Genomic DNA, 19634 nt, shown 5'->3' with positions numbered 1-19634 from the left:
ATCATTTCAGCGACAGGGTCTGCCACACAACTGTGACTGAAATGACTGGTTGGTTTGGGCCCCCACCAAAAAAGAAGCAATCAATCTCTCCTTTCACAAACTGGCTCTACAGAGGCAAGATGTCCACCTCCTCCTCATCGTCCGATTCCTCACCCCTTTCACTGTGTACATCCCCCTCCTCACAGATTATTAATTCGTCCCCACTGGAATCCACCATCTCAGGTCCCTGTGTACTTTCTGGAGGCAATTGCTGGTGAATGTCTTCACGGAGGAATTGATTATAATTCATTTTGATGAACATCATCTTCTCCACATTTTCTGGAAGTAACCTCATACGCCGATTGCTGACAAGGTGAGCGGCTGCACTAAACACTCTTTCGGAGTACACACTGGATGGGGGGCAACGTAGGTAAAATAAAGCGAGTTTCTGCAAGGGCCTCCAAATTGCCTCTTTTTCCTGCCAGTATACGTACGGACTGTCTGACGTGCCTACTTGGATGCGGTCACTCATATAATCCTCCACCATTCTTTCAATGGTGACAGAATCATATGCAGTGACAGTAGACGACATGTCAGTAATCGTTGGCAGGTCCTTCAGTCCGGACCAGATGTCAGCACTCGCTCCAGACTGCCCTGCATCACCGCCAGTGGGTGGGCTCGGAATTCTTAGCCTTTTCCTCGCACCCCCAGTTGCGGGAGAATGTGAAGGAGGAGCTGTTGACGGGTCACGTTCCGCTTGACTTGACAATTTTCTCACCAGCAGGTCTTTGAACCTCTGCAGACTTGTGTCTGCCGGAAAGAGACATACAATGTAGTGCTCTGATTTCAACAGATTGACCACCCGTGAATCCTGGTTAAGCGAATTAAGGGCTCCATCCACAAGTCCCACATGCCTAGCGGAATCGCTCTGTTTTAGCTCCTCCTTCAATGTCTCCAGCTTCTTCTGCAAAAGCCTGGTGAGGGGAATGACCTGACTCAGGCTGGCAGTGTCTGAACTGACTTCACGTGTGGCAAGTTCAAAGGGTTGCAGAACCTTGCACAACGTTGAAATCATTCTCCACTGCGCTTGAGTCAGGTGCATTCCCCCTCCTTTGCCTATATCGTAGGCAGATGTATAGGCTTGAATGGCCTTTTGCTGCTCCTCCATCCTCTGAAGCATATAGAGGGTTGAATTCCACCTCGTTACCACCTCTTGCTTCAGATGATGGCAGGGCAGGTTCAGGACTGTTTGCTGGTGCTCCAGTCTTCGGCACGCGGTGGCTGAATGCCGAAAGTGGCCCGCAATTCTTCGGGCCACCGACAGCATCTCTTGCACGCACCTGTCGTTTTTTAAATAATTCTGCACCACCAAATTCAATGTATGTGCAAAACATGGGACGTGCTGGAATTTGCCCAGATGTAATGCACGCACAATATTGGTGGCATTGTCCGATGTCACAAATCCCCAGGAGAGTTCAATTGGGGTAAGCCATTCTGCGATGATGTTCCTCAGTTTCCGAGGTTGTCAGCTGTGTGCCTCTTATGGAAAGCGGTGATACAAAGCGTAGCCTGCCTAGGAACGAGTTGGCGTTTGCGAGATGCTGCTACTGGTGCCGCCGCTGCTGTTCTTGCTGTGGGAGGCAATACATCTACCCAGTGGGCTCTCACAGTCATATAGTCCTGAGTCTGCCCTGCTCCACTTGTCCACATGTCCGTGGTTAAGTGGACATTGGGTACAACTGCATTTTTTAGGACACTGGTGACTCTTTTTCTGACGTCTGTGTACATTTTCGGTATCGCCTGCCTAGAGAAATGGAACCTAGATGGTGTCACACGCCATAGGCGGCGTTCACCGTGCTTACCCCTGCGTGCTTGCTGGTCTGTGTTGCGGCCTCCGCCTTCGATGGTTCATGGGCTCCGGCGCCTGGCTGGTGCGGCTCCCGGCGGTTCCCTGGGGCAGGGGTGCCGCCATGACACCCGGCATCACGTGGGCAGGGAGCAGGTGACGTCATCGGACTGTTCCGCCAATCCAGCGGAGGCGGGAGATTCAAAGGCAGATGCCGGGCAGCGCCTCGGCGCCTGAGTATCGTCTTTTCCCCTGAAGTGGATGCCAGTGCTCTTGTTCCCGGCGAGTCTCTCTGCAGTCGTACCCTAGTGTCTCCGGCGCTTCCAGGTGCCAGTTGCTGCACAGTTCCAGCGTATACAGCGGCTGGTGTGTTCCTCTGCAATCCAGTCACCAGTGCTTCTTGGAGTCAGCGTGGGCTGCGGGCTAAACGTCGCTCTCAAGTTCTACAAGTCTTCAGTGTCTTTAAACACCGCTCTCAAGTTCTACAAGTCTTCAGTGTCTTTAAACACCGCTCTCAAGTTCTACAAGTCTTCAGTGTCTTTAAACACCGCTCTCAAGTTCTACAAGTTTTCAGTGTCTTTAAACACCGCTCTCAAGTTCTACAAGTCATCTGTGTCTTTACCCACCGTTCTCAAAGTTCTACAGTGTCTTTAATCACCGCCCCCAAGTCATACAAATCACCAGTGTCTTTGACCACCGCTCACAAGTTCTATAAATCATCAGTATCTTTAGTCACCGTTCTCAAGTCATACAAATCATCAGCAACCATCGCTCACAAGTGTTTCAAATTATCAGAGTCTTTAACCACCGTTCACCAGTTCTTCAAATCATCAGTATCTTTAGAACCATCACTCACAAGTTCTTCAGTCACCATTATCTTGTACCAACACTCACAAGTACTTCTTTTCCTGGAATCTTTAACATTGCTCACAAGTTCACCTATAGTCCTGGACATTCCCTCCATACGTTCCTTCTCTGCTATGTGACATTGTGTTGCTCCCTTCCTGCAATAAAGTTCTTTAATATTTTCACCAAGCTTTACTGTCAGAGTCCTGTATGAGAAGAACCTATATCAAGCCATCCCTGTTCCGACCCAACTGTGGTTCCTCTCCCCTACCATCGGGAGAACCCCCGAGTTCACAACATCCCCAACCTAGGTCAGTGACAGTATACTCAGGCCTCATGGACCCGGGGGATCTGAGCCCAGAGGCAAGTACCATCCAGGACTTGATTTCTCGAGTACAAAGTCAGGAAACAGCACAGGGCCTGGTGATGCATTATCTCCAGGAATTATCTGGCCGGCTGGATCAAATTCAGACTTCTCTGGCTACAGTAGTACCGGCCCCAACTCCAGTACCCGCTCCAGTGGTTGTCTCTAGTAATATTCCATCCTCCTCTGGAACCAGGTCACGCCTTCAGCTCCCTACTCCTTCTCGCTATAATGGGAATCCAAAGAATTGCTGTGGTTTTCTCAATCAGTGCGAGGTACATTTTGAACTTCTTTCACATAAACTTCCATACTGATCGGTCCAAGGTGGCATACATTATTTCTTTGCTCGAGGGTTCAGCGTTGGATTGGGTGTCTCTGTTATGGGAGCGATCTGATCTATTGGTGTCAGGAATCGACTCACCAAGCTGACATCTGTCCGCCGCTGCGGACTCCGTCCTGGGTCCCTGCGTTCATCTGTCATCCGCGTCTCTGCCATCAGACGCCATCCTGGGCCTGGGAGCGCTCCTGTGATAGCGGGCGTGTAGCACGCCGCGTTCCCGCTAGGCCGCGGCATGGGCGCCGCCATGACAGCCTCCAGCAGTCAGAATACGGCGGCCAATCCGGTGCTTGGCCGCACCCACTTGTCCTCACTCCACCAATGACTGTTTTACAAGGGGTATATATGAAGCTGCAGGATCAGTCTGCAGGCATCCTGAACTTTGTGTCACTCCTGCGACTCATGTGTAAGGATCTGGTTCCTGTTTCCTCCGTGTACCTGGATACCTACCTACTGTTCCGTGTTCCTGGCTTTCTACCTGAGACTCTGTACTCCTGGTTACTCCTCACAGCTCAGTGGAACTACAAGCCCCAGCAATACCTGCTTCCATCTACAGGCTTCACACTCACCACCATCTCTGTGTGCTTCAGCCTAGCAGTAGAGACTGACTCCAGGTGTGTTCCATCTCTCCACCTGTGATACAGCTTGCTTGCTGCCAGTGCCTCATCACCTGCACTGTGAGTCAGACTCCTGCCTCTGCTACCAGGTTTGCCATACAACACCATCTCTGCTGGTTCCATGTTTTAATCTGCTCTGGTTTCCATACCAGAATATTCTCTGCCAAATTATCACTCATCTGTTATCATCACTACCGGTTATTATTTCATCAGTCACCATTCATTCTGTTACCATAGACTCTCAGCTATTACGCTGTACAATTGACATTTGCATTTCTACTGTTATTTTCTGCTGCCGTTTTGTGAATCATCTGTATAATAAATATCATTGCGCTCATGCGCAGAAACATAATCCAGCCTCCTCGTTTTCTCCCATCCACCTCCACTGACCCACTAGCGCCCCCTCCGGGGACACAGACAAAACCAAGTCTGACAGTAAGTTCAGGATCGATGGACTCGGATGGTGGACGGAGTGTGGGGTCAGAGGCCTTGCAAAATCTGGTCTCCCGTCTGGATGGTCAAGAGGCTGCGCAGCAGCAGATGTTCCAGTTCCTGCAAGGGATGTCCTCCCGGATAGATACACTACAGCAATCCCTGCCTAGTGTACACACTTCTACAGTTCCTGTTACTCCAGCACCTGCCAGTACTGTGAGTTCCTCTATGCCGGCTGCATCAGCTCCAGTGTCACGTCTGCACCTGCCCGTGCCAAGCAAGTATGATGGCAGCCCAAAGTTATGTCGCGGGTTTCTCAACCAATGTGAAATCCAGTTTGAATTGTTGTCACATAATTTCCCCACGTCAAGATCCAAGGTTGCCTACATCATCTCTCTACTTTCTGGATCTGCTTTGAGTTGGGTGTCTCCTCTGTGGGAACGTGCCGACCCTCTGATTAACAACTATACAGAATTCGTGTCAACCTTCAGACGGATCTTTGACGAGCCTGGTCGTGCAACATCAGCTTCTGCAGACCTAATCCAACTTCGTCAAGGTACCCGTAGTATGGGACAATATGTCATCCAGTTCCAGACGTTGGCCGCAGAGATTCAGTGGAACAATCAAGCCCTGGTAGCAGCTTTCTGGCATGGACTCTCTGATCGGATCAAGGACGAACTGGCAACCCGCGATCTTCCTGTACAATTGTCTGATTTAATTTCCCTGTGCATCAAGTTGGACTCTCGCATCCGCGAACGCAGCAATGAACGTGCTCGGAGTGAGCCACGCAGATCAAGGATGATACCTTCCGTACAGTTCCAGTCTCCACCTTCTGATGAGCCTATGCAAATAAATAGGTCCCGCCTAACTCCTGAGGAGCGGTCAAGAAGACTTCGTGAGAGACTTTGTCTTTATTGTGCGGCTGCAGGTCACCAGATTAATTCCTGCACAGTGCGTTCGGGAAACGCCAGATCCTGACTTGTAAAGGAGGAGTCAAGTTGGGATCTTCTAGACAAGCTCCTTCTAATCAAGACCTTATCCTTCCTGTGACTTTAGAGACTTCAGTTGGGCTTCAGTCTGCATCAGCATTAGTGGACTGTGGAGCCGCAGGAAATTTCATCACCCAAGCTGCGGTAAATAAATTTTGCTTGCCTGTATGTGAACTTTCTTACCCAGTCTACATTACCGCCGTGGATGGTAGCCGAATCTCCAAGGGGAATATTTCTCACCAAACTGCACCAGTGGTTTTGGGAGTTGGGTTCCTACACTCAGAATTAATAAAGTTCTTAGTCATTCCTCAAGCCACCCAGGAGATCGTTTTGGGCATGCCCTGGCTCCAGCTACACAATCCACAGTTTGACTGGTCAACGTTACAACTTACTTCATGGGGTTCACATTGCCATCAGTCCTGTTTAGCCCAAGTTTGTCCAATCAAGTCTACTGAAGTAAAAACCCAGTCAAGTCTTCCTGCGGCTTATCAAGATTTCTCTGATGTCTTCAGTGAAAAGGCCGCGGATGTCCTGCCGCCCCATAGAGAATGGGATTGTCCCATCGATCTCCTTCCTGGCAAGAAGCCACCTAGGGGGCGTACCTACCCGTTATCTGTTCCCGAAACTGAAGCGATGAGCGACTACATCCGGGAGAATTTACAGAAGGGATTCATCCGTCCTTCATCATTACCCGCTGGTGCAGGCTTCTTCTTTGTTAAAAAGAAGGATGGAGGACTGCGTCCATGCATTGACTACCGGGGTCTCAATGACATTACCATTAAAAATAGTTATCCATTACCACTCATTACCGAATTATTTGACAGAGTTAAAGGAGCCCGCATCTTCACCAAGCTAGATCTCTGCGGTGCCTACAACCTCATCAGAATCCGGAGTGGTGACGAATGGAAGACAGCTTTTAACACTCGAGATGGTCATTACGAGTACCTGGTAATGCCATTCGGGTTGAGTAATGCCCCAGCAGTGTTCCAACACTTTGTGAACGAAATCTTCCGTGACGTTCTGTATAAATACCTCGTTGTTTATCTGGATGATATCCTCATCTTCTCCCAAGATCTTCCCTCTCATCGTCTACAAGTCCGTGAAGTCCTCCGACGTCTTCGTGAGAACCGGCTCTACGGTAAACTATCCAAGTGTACCTTTGAAGTTTCCTCTATACCCTTCCTGGGTTATATAATTTCCGGATCGGATCTCCAGATGGACCCGACAAAGTTGGAAGCCATTGCCAATTGGTCCATTCCAAATTCTCTCAAGTCTATTCAGCGGTTCCTGGGATTTGCCAACTACTATAGGAAATTTATTCGGGGATTCTCCACTCTCATCGCTCCTATTACCAACTTAACTCGGAAAGGGGCAGACCATTCCAACTGGTCAGAAGAGGCTTTAGCGGCCTTCCAGAAGATCAAGCTGGCCTTTATGTCTGCTCCAGTTCTGTCCCAGCCAGATGTAAACAGACCGTTCGAGTTGGAGGTGGATGCCTCTACAGTTGGAGTTGGAGCTGTTCTCTCCCAGAAGGGAACCGATGGGAAAATCCACCCCTGTGGATTTTATTCTCGTAAATTCCTCCCTGCAGAAGCTAACTACTCCGTTGGAGATCAAGAACTACTGGCGATTAAGCTGGCCCTCGAGGAATGGAGGTATCTCCTGGAAGGGGCCAAACATCCGTTCAACATCTACACGGATCATAAAAATCTGCTATATTTAAAGGCAGCCCAGTGCCTTAATCCTCGCCAGTCCAGGTGGGCTATGTTTTTCTCACGTTTTAACTTTAAGCTTCATTTCCGCCAAGGTTCGCAGAATGTTAAAGCTGACGCCTTATCCCGATCTATGGAATCCGAAGAGGAAACGCCTGACTCAGTTCCACATTCCATCCTGAGTCCAGTGGTATTTGCTGCATCTCAAGTCTCCCCAGCTCCTCCTCCTGGTAAGACTTTTGTTTCCCCAGAACTCCGTCCCAAGTTGCTGTCTTGGGCCCATCAATCCAAGTTCACTGGTCATCCCGGTGTCCTGAAAACCTTCAAGTTCCTCTCTGAGACATACTGGTGGCCAAAGATGAAAGCTGACATCAAGGATTTCGTAGCATCCTGTCCTAAGTGTGTGCAGCACAAGACTCCTCGTCAGTCTCCAGCAGGTCAGTTACAACCATTGTCTATTCCTAGTCGCCCTTGGTCACACCTGTCCATGGACTTTATCTCCGACCTTCCTCCTTCTCAAGGATACAATACCATCTGGGTTGTAGTGGACAGATTTACCAAGATGGCCCATTTTGTTCCTCTCCAGGGTCTCCCTTCTGCCCCAAAACTCGCCCAAATCTTCCTACGGGAGATTTTCCGCTTACATGGTCTACCCTCAGAAATAATATCCGACCGAGGTGTACAGTTTGTAGCGAGGTTTTGGAGGGCTCTCTGTTCTGCCATGCAGGTTAAACTGAAGTTCTCGTCATCTTACCACCCTCAGACGAATGGGCAGACAGAGAGGGTAAATCAAGAACTAGAGACATTTTTAAGATTGTATGTTTCATCTTCTCAGGATGACTGGTTTGATCTGCTCCCATGGGCCGAGTTTGCCCACAACTTCCGCTACCACACTGCTACTGAGACAACTCCATTCTTTGCAGTATATGGGCAACATCCTCGTGTTCCAGACTTCCAAGAACTCCCTCACATGGATGTTCCTGCCGCCACTACTGCCCTGAGTCAGTTTTCTTCAATCTGGAGGAAGATTCACATTTCTCTCAAAAAGGCCTCCAGCCGGTATAAATACTTTGCTGATCGCAAAAGACGCGCAGTTCCTAGCCTGAAACCTGGGGACAAGGTTTGGCTGTCTACCCGGAACCTCCGTCTTAGGGTCCCGTCTATGAAATTTGCACCACGTTTCATTGGCCCCTTCCCTGTCGAAAGAGTCATCAACCCTGTGGCCTATAAGCTGAAGTTACCACCTTCTCTGCGAATACCTAATGCTTTTCATGTTTCTCTCCTCAGACCTTTAGTCCTGAATCATTTCCAAAGAGCTCTTCCAGTTGGCCCCAAAGTTCGAACTCAGCGGGGCGTGGAGTTCGAGATTGGCAAGATTCTGGATTCCCGTTGCCGGTATGGACGTCTTCAATACCTTGTCGATTGGTCCGGTTATGGCCCAGAGGAGAGAAGTTGGGTAAATTCGTTGGATGTCCATGCTCCAAGGTTGGTCCATGTCTTCCATAACACTCATCCTTCCAAGCCACGTGGGTGTTCGGTGTCCACCCTTAAAGGGGGGGGTACTGTCAGGAATCGACTCACCAAGCTGACATCTGTCCGCCGCTGCGGACTCCGTCCTGGGTCCCTGCGTTCATCTGTCATCCGCGTCTCTGCCATCAGACGCCATCCTGGGCCTGGGAGCGCTCCTGTGATAGCGGGCGTGTAGCACGCCGCGTTCCCGCTAGGCCGCGGCATGGGCGCCGCCATGACAGCCTCCAGCAGTCAGCATACGGCGGCCAATCCGGTGCTTGGCCGCACCCACTTGTCCTCACTCCACCAATGACTGTTTTACAAGGGGTATATATGAAGCTGCAGGATCAGTCTGCAGGCATCCTGAACTTTGTGTCACTCCTGCGACTCATGTGTAAGGATCTGGTTCCTGTTTCCTCCGTGTACCTGGATACCTACCTACTGTTCCGTGTTCCTGGCTTTCTACCTGAGACTCTGTACTCCTGGTTACTCCTCACAGCTCCGTGGAACTACAAGCCCCAGCAATACCTGCTTCCATCTACAGGCTTCACACTCACCACCATCTCTGTGTGCTTCAGCCTAGCAGTAGAGACTGACTCCAGGTGTGTTCCATCTCTCCACCTGTGATACAGCTTGCTTGCTGCCAGTGCCTCATCACCTGCACTGTGAGTTAGACTCCTGCCTCTGCTACCAGGTTTGCCATACAACACCATCTCTGCTGGTTCCATGTTTTAATCTGCTCTGGTTTCCATACCAGAATATTCTCTGCCAAATTATCACTCATCTGTTATCATCACTACCGGTTATTATTTCATCAGTCACCATTCATTCTGTTACCATAGACTCTCAGCTATTACGCTGTACAATTGACATTTGCATTTCTACTGTTATTTTCTGCTGCCGTTTTGTGAATCATCTGTATAATAAATATCATTGCGCTCATGCGCAGAAACATAATCCAGCCTCCTCGTTTTCTCCCATCCACCTCCACTGACCCACTAGCGCCCCCTCCGGGGACACAGACAAAACCAAGTCTGACAATTGGTTTCTAGTTACACCAATTTCATTACGTCACTCCGGAGGATCTTTGATGAGCCCGGCAGGACGACCGCTGCCTCTGCAGACTTGCTTCGTGTCCGACAAGGCTCTCGTTCAGTGGGACAGTATGTGATTAATTTTCAGACCATAGCCTCAGAACTGCGCTGGAATAATGATGCCCTTCGGGCTGCCTTTTGGAACGGGCTCTCCGATCGTCTAAAGGACGAGTTGGTCACTAGAGATATGCCGGATTCTTTAGAACAGTTGATCTTGCTCTGTGTAAAGGTGGATCTTCGCATGCAGGAACGAGGTGGTGAACGTAGTCGGTCAGATCGATCAAGGGTCCGATCTCTTCCATCTAAGCAAACGGTTATTCCAAGTCCTGATGAACCTATGCAGATTAATCGATCTCGGCTGTCCCCAGAAGAACGTCAGCGTCGTCGTGAGGGTAGACTCTGCCTCTACTGTGGAGCCGCGGATCACTTTCTCAAGTTTTGCAAGTCTCACCCGGGAAACGGGCAGTCCTAGCTTGTTCCGGAGGAGTCGAGCTAGGGGTTTCTTCTAAACCTTCTCCGCCAGTGGACTGTTTACTCTCCGTATCTCTGTTCTCCGAGTCAATAGCCAAACCCGTTAAGGCTCTGCTGGACTCAGGGGCTGCAGGGAATTTTATTTCCCTTTCCTGTGCCCAGGATCTGGGTTTACAGCTACGGTCGGTCGAACGACCTATTACGTTGACTGCTATCAATGGTACCCAAATTTCTAACGGTCTGATTTCAATTTGTACAGTACCAATCAAACTGCAAGTGGGAGCTCTGCATCAAGAACACCTGGAGTTCCTAGTGATTCGTGAGATGCCCCACGATCTGGTTCTTGGCCTTCCTTGGCTTAAACTTCACAACCCTCACGTCGACTGGAGTTCAACACAAATAACATCTTGGAGTTCTTTTTGTCATTCAAATTGTCTCACCCCTGTCTATCCGCTTCGTGTATCTTCCAAGTCAGATGAAGGGCTCATTCCGGAGGCCTATCGGGAGTTTTCTGACGTGTTCTCGGAGCAAGCAGCCGATCAGCTACCACCGCATAGACCCTGGGACTGCCCTATTGAGCTCATTCCGGGGAAGATGCCACCTCGGGGTCGCACTTATCCCTTATTACTGCCCCAGACCCAAGCTATGTCGGACTATATCAAGTCTAATCTGCAGAAAGGATTCATCCGCCCCTCTACCTCCCCGGTGGGGGCGGGTTTCTTTTTTGTGAAGAAGAAGGACGGAGGGCTGAGACCATGTATTGACTATCGTGGTCTAAATTATGTCACCATTAAGAATAAGTATCCTTTGCCGCTCATTACGGAGCTTTTTGATAGAGTTCGCGGAGCCCGAGTTTTCACCAAGCTTGATTTAAGGGGAGCTTATAATTTGATACGTATCCGACAGGGGGATGAATGGAAGACGGCCTTCAATACCAGGGACAGGCATTACGAGTATCAAATGTCATTTGGCCTCAGCAACGCCCCTGCCGTCTTCCAGGGATTCATTAACGAAGTCTTTTGAGATATGCTTTACCTAAGTGTAGTGGTATATTTGGATGACATTCTGATATTTTCTAAAAATCTCACAGAGCACAGAATACAGGTCAAAGAGGTACTTCTTCGATTGCGAGAGAATCATCTTTATGGCAAGCTTTCCAAATGTACTTTTGAGGTTCCTTCTATTCCATTTCTTGGTTACATCATTTCGGGCACGGAGCTTCGTATGGATCCAGAGAAACTCACTGCCATCCGGGACTGGACTCAGCCTCTTTCCTTGAAAGCGGTACAACGATTTATGGGTTTTGCAAATTACTACCGGAAATTCATAAATCGATTCTCTACCATCGTGGCACCTATTACTGCCCTAACCAAGAAGGGTTCTGACCCAAGTCATTGGTCCTCCGAAGCTGTAACAGCGTTCGCTCAGTTAAAGGCAGCCTTTATGTCCGCTCCAGTACTTCAACAACCACATTTTTTAAAACCATTCTTTTTGGAGGTTGATGCTTCCTCGGTAGGCATAGGTGCCGTGCCTTCGCAGTACGCTCCAGATGGGAAGTTACATCCATGTGGTTTCCATTCTCGCAAATTCTCTCCTGCGGAACAGAATTACACCATTGGAGACAAGGAGCTTTTGGCAATAAAATCTGCCTTGGAGGAATGGAGATATCTTTTGGAAGGTGCTAAACACCTAATTACAATTTTCACTGATCATAAGAATTTGCTGTACCTCAAGACGGCCCAGTGCTTGAATCCCCGTCAAGCTAGATGGGCGCTCTTCTTTTCTCGGTTTTCGTTTGTTATTAAGTACCGGGCTGGGACTTCTAACACCAAGGCTGATGCTTTATCCCGTTCCTTAACAGCTTCGGATGAGGAGAATTCCGTTGAGAAGGCTTTGATTCTCAGTCCAATTTCTATGTCAGCGGCTCCCACCGCTCTGGGTCCTCCTCCTGGGAGAATGTCTGTGCCAGCTAAATTTCGACCAAGGTTGTTGCAGTGGGCTCATATTTCCAAGTTTTCCGGTCATCCTGGAGTTCAAAAGATGTGGGAGTTTCTACGAAGGTCTTTCTGGTGGGACACTATGAAGAAGGATATTCAAGATTATGTCAACTCATGTCCTCAGTGTGCTCAGCACAAAATTCTTCGTTTGCCTCCTGCGGGGTTGTTGCATCCACTGTCCATTCCTCAGAGGCCTTGGACCCATATCTCTACGGACTTTGTCACCGAATTGCCCCTCTCCAATGGTCACAACACTGTCTGGGTAATTATCGACCGTTTCTCTAAGATGGCACATTTTGTACCTTTGACCGGGTTACCATCAGCTCCCAAGTTGGCTTTGTTATTTATCCGAGAACATTTCCGCCTGCGCGGCTTACCTCAGGAAATCATCTCTGACCGGGGGGTACAATTCACTGCAAGATTCTGGAGAGCTCTCTGTACGGCCTTACAAATTAAACTCAAGTTTTCATCCGCTTACCATCCACAAACCAATGGGCAAACTGAACGCGTCAATCAAGATTTAGAGACTTTTCTCCATGTTTATCTTTCTCCCTCGCAAGATAATTGGGTGGAACTGTTGCCATGGGCCGAGTTTGCCCATAATCATCTGTACCACTCTTCGACTGGTGAGTCCCCATTTTTCATTAATTATGGGTACCATCCTCAAGTTCCTGAATTACCCATTTGTCCTCCGGAGGATGTTCCTGCTGCAGCCTCTACTCTTCGGCACTTCAGCCAAATTTGGAGTCGAGTTCATGCTCATCTCAAGAGAGTTTCTGGCCGCTATAAGTTCTTTGCGGATAGGAAGCGACGAGCAGCTCCCCAATACAAGGTTGGTGACAGGGTATGGCTTTCCACCCGCAACCTCCAGTTAAGGGTGCCCACTATGAAGTTCACCCCAAAGTTTATTGGTCCTTACCCCGTGTTACAAGTCCTGAACCCGGTTGTCTGCAAATTGGGATTACCTTGCCACCTCCGGATACCAAACTCCTTTCATGTCTCTCTCCTTCGCCCCCTCATTTTAAACCGGTTCCATTCAAAGTCCCCAAGGCCAACCTCTGCAGAGTCTGAAGCTGGAACAGACTTTGAAATCAAAGCTATTCTTGACTCTCGTTATCTTCACAAGAATCTACAGTATTTGGTGGAGTGGAAAGGTTTTGGCCCCGAGGAGAGGAGCTGGGTCAAGGCTACTGAAGTTATGGCTCCCCGACTGGTGCGGATTTTCCATTCCAGACATCCAACAAAACCTGGAAAGTGTCCGGGGGCCACCCCTGGAGGAGGGGGTACTGTCACACGCCATAGGCGGCGTTCACCGCGCTTACCCCTGCGTGCCTGCTGGTCTGTGTTGCGGCCTCCGCCTTCGATGGTTCACGGGCTCCGGCTCCCGGCGGTTCCCCGGGGCAGGGGTGCTGCCATGACACCCGGCATCACGTGGGCGGGGAGCAGGTGACGTCATCAGACTGTTCCGCCAATCCAGCGGAGGCGGGAGATTCAAAGGCAGATGCCGGGCAGCGCCTCGGCGCCTGAGTATCGTCTTTTCCCCTGAAGTGGATGCCAGTGCTCTTGTTCCCGGCGAGTCTCTCTGCAGTCGTACCCTAGTGTCTCCGGCGCTTCCAGGTGCCAGTTGCTGCACAGTTCCAGCATATATAGCGGCTGGTGTGTTCCTCTGCAATCCAGTCACCAGTGCTTCTTGGAGTCAGCGTGGGCTGCGGGCTAAACGTCGCTCTCAAGTTCTACAAGTCTTCAGTGTCTTTAAACACCGCTCTCAAGTTCTACAAGTCTTCAGTGTCTTTAAACACCGCTCTCAAGTTCTACAAGTTTTTAGTGTCTTTAAACACCGCTCTCAAGTTTTACAAGTCATCTGTGTCTTTAAACACCGTTCTCAAGTTCTACAAGTCATCTGTGTCTTTAAACACCGCTTTCAAGTTCTACAAGTCATCTGTGTCTTTAACCACCGTTCTCAAAGTTCTACAGTGTCTTTAATCACCGCTCCCAAGTCATACAAATCACCAGTGTCTTTGACCATCGCTCACAAGTTCTATAAATCATCAGTATCTTTAGTCACCGTTCTCAAGTCATACAAATCATCAGCAACCATCGCTCACAAGTGTTTCAAATCATCAGAGTCTTTAACCACCGTTCACCAGTTCTTCAAATCATCAGTATCTTTAGAACCATCACTCACAAGTTCTTCAGTCACCATTATCTTGTACCAACACTCACAAGTACTTCTTTTCCTGGAATCTTTAACATTGCTCACAAGTTCACCTATAGTCCTGGACATTCCCTCCATACGTTCCTTCTCTGCTATGTGACATTGTGTTGCTCCCTTCCTGCAATAAAGTTCTTTAATATTTTCACCAAGCTTTACTGTCAGAGTCCTGTATGAGAAGCTCAACATGGATAAAACTGAACTTATTATCTTTCCCCCAGCCAGAGCAACACCCCCTACAAATATCTCTATCACTGTTGACAACACTATCATCTCCCCCGTTCCCCAACTCCGCTGCCTGGGCGTCACTCTTGGCTCCTCCCTCTCCTTTGCACCCTACATCCAAGCTCTGGCGCAATCTTGTCGGTTCCAGCTACGCAACATTGCTTGCATCAGGCCATTTCTCTCCCAGAGTGCAACTAAACTTATCATCCACTCACTGGTCATCTCACGACTCGACTACTGCAATGTGCTCCTCACTGGCCTCACTTGCTCCCACATCGCTCCCCTCCAATCTGTCCTCAACTCTGCAGCTAGGCTCATCTTCCTCTCCCGCCGCTCTACTTCTGCCACTCCCCTTCAACAAAATCTACACTGGCTCCCATTCCCCTACAGAATCCTCTTCAAACTCCTCACCCTCACATACAAGGCCATCTCTAATTCCACTGCTCCCTACATCTCCAATCTCCTCTCCCTTCATACTCCCTCCCACCCACTACGGTCGGCTGATGACCGTCGCCTCTCCTCTGCCTTGGTCACTGCTTCCCATGCACGAGTTCAGGATTTTGCCCGTGCTGCACCCCTTCAGTGGAATGCGCTCCCCCGCTCCATTAGACTCTCCCCGACCTTGCAAAGCTTCAAACGGGCATTGAAAACCCACCTATTTATCAAAGCGTACCCCTCCAATGCATAACCTAGTCCTTAGGCTGCTCCTCCATCCCCCTGCCCCATGCCTTGGACATCTCTGCTTTGCTCGCATACCACCATCAGGCTTCTACCTGCTTGCTTGCACCTCATGTCATCTGTCTGTTGCCCCTCCCCACTAGATTGTTAGTTCTTCAGAGCAGGGCCCTCTTTCCTCTTGTCTAAGCCCTCTTCTTGACACATTTCACTCAGCGACCATCTTTACCTGCTTTTTCTCCTGCTGGTAAAGGCTCATCTCTATCTATGGCCGCCAGCCCCAAGTAGTACAATGATTACTCCTTCACTACTTACATCTAAGCTGTATTATGTTTTGAGAATTGTGTTGCTCTTTGTTACCTGCACTCCATTTTTGTTATTTATTTACTGTTATGCTAAGTTTTGTCTCCCTGTACTGTCCTTTGTACGGTGCTGCGAAACACTTGTGGCGCCCTATAAATAAAATGTAATAATAATAATAATATCAAGCTATACCTGTTCCGACCCAACTGTGGTTCCTCTCCCCTACCATCGGGAGAACCCCCGAGTTCACAACATCCCCAACCTAGGTCAGTGACAGATGGTATTTGGTACCGGGACACAGTACCTCAATCAAGTCTCTAGTTGCCTGTGAATTAACGGTGGATACCGGACACACGTTTCTCACCGCCCAGGCTGCCAAGGCCTGAGTTATCCGCTTTGCAGCAGGATGACTGCTGTGATATTTCATCTTCCTCGCAAAGGACTGTTGGACAGTCAATTGCTTACTGGAAGTAGTACAAGTGGTCTTCCAACTTCCCCTCTGGGATGCCGATCGACTCCCAGCAGCAACAACAGCAGCGCCAGCAGCAGTAGGCGTTACACTCAAGGATGCATCGGAGGAATCCCAGGCAGGAGAGGACTCATCAGACTTGACAGTGACATGGCCTGCAGGACTATTGGCTTTCCTGTGTAAGGAGGAAATTGACACTGAGGGAGTTGGTGGTGTGGTTTGCAGGAGCTTGGTTACAAGAGGAAGGGAGGATGTTCCTAAGTGGTTAAAGTCCTTACCACTACTTATTACAGCTTGACAAAGGCAACACACGGCTTGACACCAGTTGTCCGCATTTCTGTTGAAATAATTCCACACCGAAGAGGTGATTTTTTTTTGTATTTTGACCAGGCATGTCAATGGCCATATTCGTCCCACGGACAACAGGTGTCTCCCCGGGTGCCTGACTTAAACAAACCACCTCACCATCAGAATCCTCCTTGTCAATTTCCTCCCCAGCGCCAGCAACACCCATATCCTCATCCTGGTGTACTTCAACAGTGACATCTTCAATTTGACTATCAGGAACTGGACTGCGGGTGCTCCTTCCAGCAATTGCAGGGGACGTGCAAATGGTGGAAGGCGCAACCTCTTCCCGTCCAGTGTTGGGAAGGTCAGGCATCGCAACCGACACAATTGGACTCTCCTTGGGGATTTGTGATTTAGAAGAACGCACAGTTCTTTGCTGTGCTTTTGCCATCTTAACTCTTTTAAGTTTTCTAGCAGGAGGATGGCTGCTTCCATCCTCAGGTGAAGCTGAACCACTAGCCTTGAACATAGGCCAGGGCCTCAGCCATTCCTTGCCACTCCGTGTCGTAAATGGCACATTGGCAAGTTTACGCTTCTCCTCTGACGATTTTGATTTAGATTTTTGGGTCATTTTACTGAGCTTTATTTTTTTGGATTTTACATGCTCTCTACTATGACATTGTGCATCGGCCTTGGCAGACGACGTTGATGGCATTTCATCGTCTCGGCCATGACTAGTGGCAGCAGCTTCAGCACGAGGTGGAAGTGGATCTTGAGCTTTCCCTATTTTACCCTCCACATTTCTCTAACGTCCTAGTGGATGCTGGGGACTCCGTAAGGACCATGGGGAATAGACGGGCTCCGCAGGAGACTGGGCACTCTAAGAAAGAATTAGGACTACTGGTGTGCACTGGCTCCTCCCTCTATGCCCCTCCTCCAGACCTCAGTTAGAATCTGTGCCCGGACGGAGCTGGGTGCATTTTAGTGAGCTCTCCTGAGCTTGCTAATAAGAAAGTATTTTAGTTAGGTTTTTTTATTTTCAGAGAGATCTGCTGGCAACAGACTCTCTGCTACGTGGGACTGAGGGGAGAGAAGCAAACCTACTAACTGCGGCTAGGTTGCGCTTCTTAGGCTACTGGACACCATTAGCTCCAGAGGGATCGAACACAGGAACTTAACCTTGGTCGTCCGTTCCCGGAGCCGCGCCGCCGCCCCCCTCGCTGAGCCAGAAGACAGAAGCCGGCGGGTCAAGCAAGAAGACGTCAAAATCGGCGGCAGAAGACTCCTGTCTTCATATGAGGTAGCGCACAGCACTGCAGCTGTGCGCCATTGCTCCCACACTAACCCACACACTCCGGTCACTGTAGGGTGCAGGGCGCAGGGGGGGCGCCCTGGGCTGCAATTGAGTACCTCCTGGCTAATAGGGCATATATACAGCTGGGCACTGTATATATGCATGAGCCCCCGCCATTATTTTTACACAAAATCGCGGTACAGAAGCCCGCCGCTGAGGGGGCGGGGCTTCTTCCTCAGCACTCACCAGCGCCATTTTCTCTCCACAGCTCAGCTGAGAGGAAGCTCCCCAGGCTCTCCCCTGCAGAAGCACGATAGAAGGGGGTGAAAAGAGAGGGGTGGCACATAAATTTGGCGTAAAAACAATATATACAGCAGCTACTGGGGTAACACTACGTTACTGTGTGATTCCTGGGTCATATAGCGCTGGGGTGTGTGCTGGCATACTCTCTCTCTGTCTCTCCAAAGGGCCTTGTGGGGGAACGGTCTTCAAATAGAGCATCACATGTGTGTGTGGTGTGTCGGTACGTGTGTGTCGACATGTCTGAGGTAAAAGGCTCCCCTAAGGAGGAGATGGAGCTAATATGTGTGTGAGAGGGTGTCTCCGTCGACAACGCCGACACCTGTTTGGATATGTGTAAGTGCTAAGGTGAATTTATGGCACAAAAGATTAGAGAACAGACAGGAAATCTACCCATGTCTGTCCCTCTGTCGCAGAGACCTTCAGAGTCTCTCAATGCTCACTATCCAAAATAATAAACACTGATATCGACACGGAGGTTGACTCCAGTTTCGACTACGATAATGCAAAGTTACAGCCAAAATGGCAGGAAAGTATTCAATATATGATTTTTGTAATAAAAGATGATTTGCATATCTCATCTGTCCCTGACACAAGGGTACAAATGTTTAAGGGGAAGAAAGCTGAGGTAAATTTCCCTCCTCTCAAGATGAAAAAGAGCGGGAATCTCCAGACAAGAGACTGCAGTTTCCCACAAAGAATTCTCAGGCAGTATCCTTTCCCCACTAGGGCCAGGATACGATGGGAATCTTCCCCTAGGGTGTCACAAAAGGTAGCCCTGTCGTAACAGCTATTCTCAGGGATCCTGCAGATAGCGTGCACATTCTGGTACACTACTCAGACCGGCGATGTATGGGACAGGTATGGTGGGGTGCTCTATGGATGGGACAAGTGTTTTTAGGCTTGCAAGTGGGAGTCATTGTTTTGGGTTATTTTTGGGGAAGTGTGGAAAAATATACTTATACCCATTGTTACGTATACCAAATTTAATTTGAGAACTTGCTTTGTATTATATGCATTTTTTCAAAAATAAATGAAAGAATAACAGCCATTTGCATCGGCACTGCATCGGGATCGCAAGGTGACTTTCACCTTGCGAGCTGCACTAACTTTTCTTACGATTTTGACTATATAGTCAAAATCGTAAGAAAATATCTCACCATTACACAGCCTAAGTAACACAGTGGTCTGTTCATGAAGCAGTGAAAAGTGTGGAGAAGTGGGCAAGTGGAGAAGTTACCCATGGCAACCAATCAGCTGCTACGTATAATTTTATAGGATGCATTTTATAAATGTTACCTCAACACTGATTGGTTGCCATGGCCAACTTCTCCACTGGCTCACTTCTTCACACTTTTCACTGCTTCATGAATAGACCCCAAAGTCATTTCTGAGGTCTCCTAGTGGAAATAGAAACATTGTGCATTCTTACTTGTGTCTTATGAGAAAACGTTCAGTTGGTTAAGGATGGTCTCTGTTTCTTCGGTATAGCAACAACTTAATCTGTTGGAGTCCCTACGGTCTGTCCTTGCCTCCACACATCCAGGGAATTTCGGGCTCTCCATAAATGTAAAGAATGTTTTTTTCTCATTATTATTATTATTATTATTATTATTATTATTATTATTTTAAGGCCTCCAATTTCTCAGGTTTTATGTCATCACTCCCAGTTTAC

The 19634-nt window shown here is 48.9% G+C and overlaps 1 protein-coding gene across 2 annotated transcripts in view; it reads right to left on the bottom strand.

Moving 5' to 3' along the window:
* Positions 1-19634, bottom strand: part of TRIM50 (tripartite motif containing 50) — an 81230-nt gene that overhangs the window by 59149 nt on the left and 2447 nt on the right. The window contains exon 3 of one of the 2 annotated variants that reach the window (XM_063956146.1): positions 19392-19518. The exons of the other annotated variant lie outside the window; for it this stretch is intronic. The gene's annotated coding sequence lies outside the window, so the exon portion shown is untranslated. The remainder of the gene's footprint in view (positions 1-19391; positions 19519-19634) is intronic. 2 annotated transcript variants of the gene reach the window in all.

The sequence above is a fragment of the Pseudophryne corroboree genome, chromosome 2, assembly GCF_028390025.1.
Source record: "Pseudophryne corroboree isolate aPseCor3 chromosome 2, aPseCor3.hap2, whole genome shotgun sequence".
NCBI classification, from domain to species: Eukaryota; Metazoa; Chordata; class Amphibia; order Anura; family Myobatrachidae; genus Pseudophryne; species Pseudophryne corroboree.
This window is presented reverse-complemented; position numbering and strand designations above follow the sequence as displayed.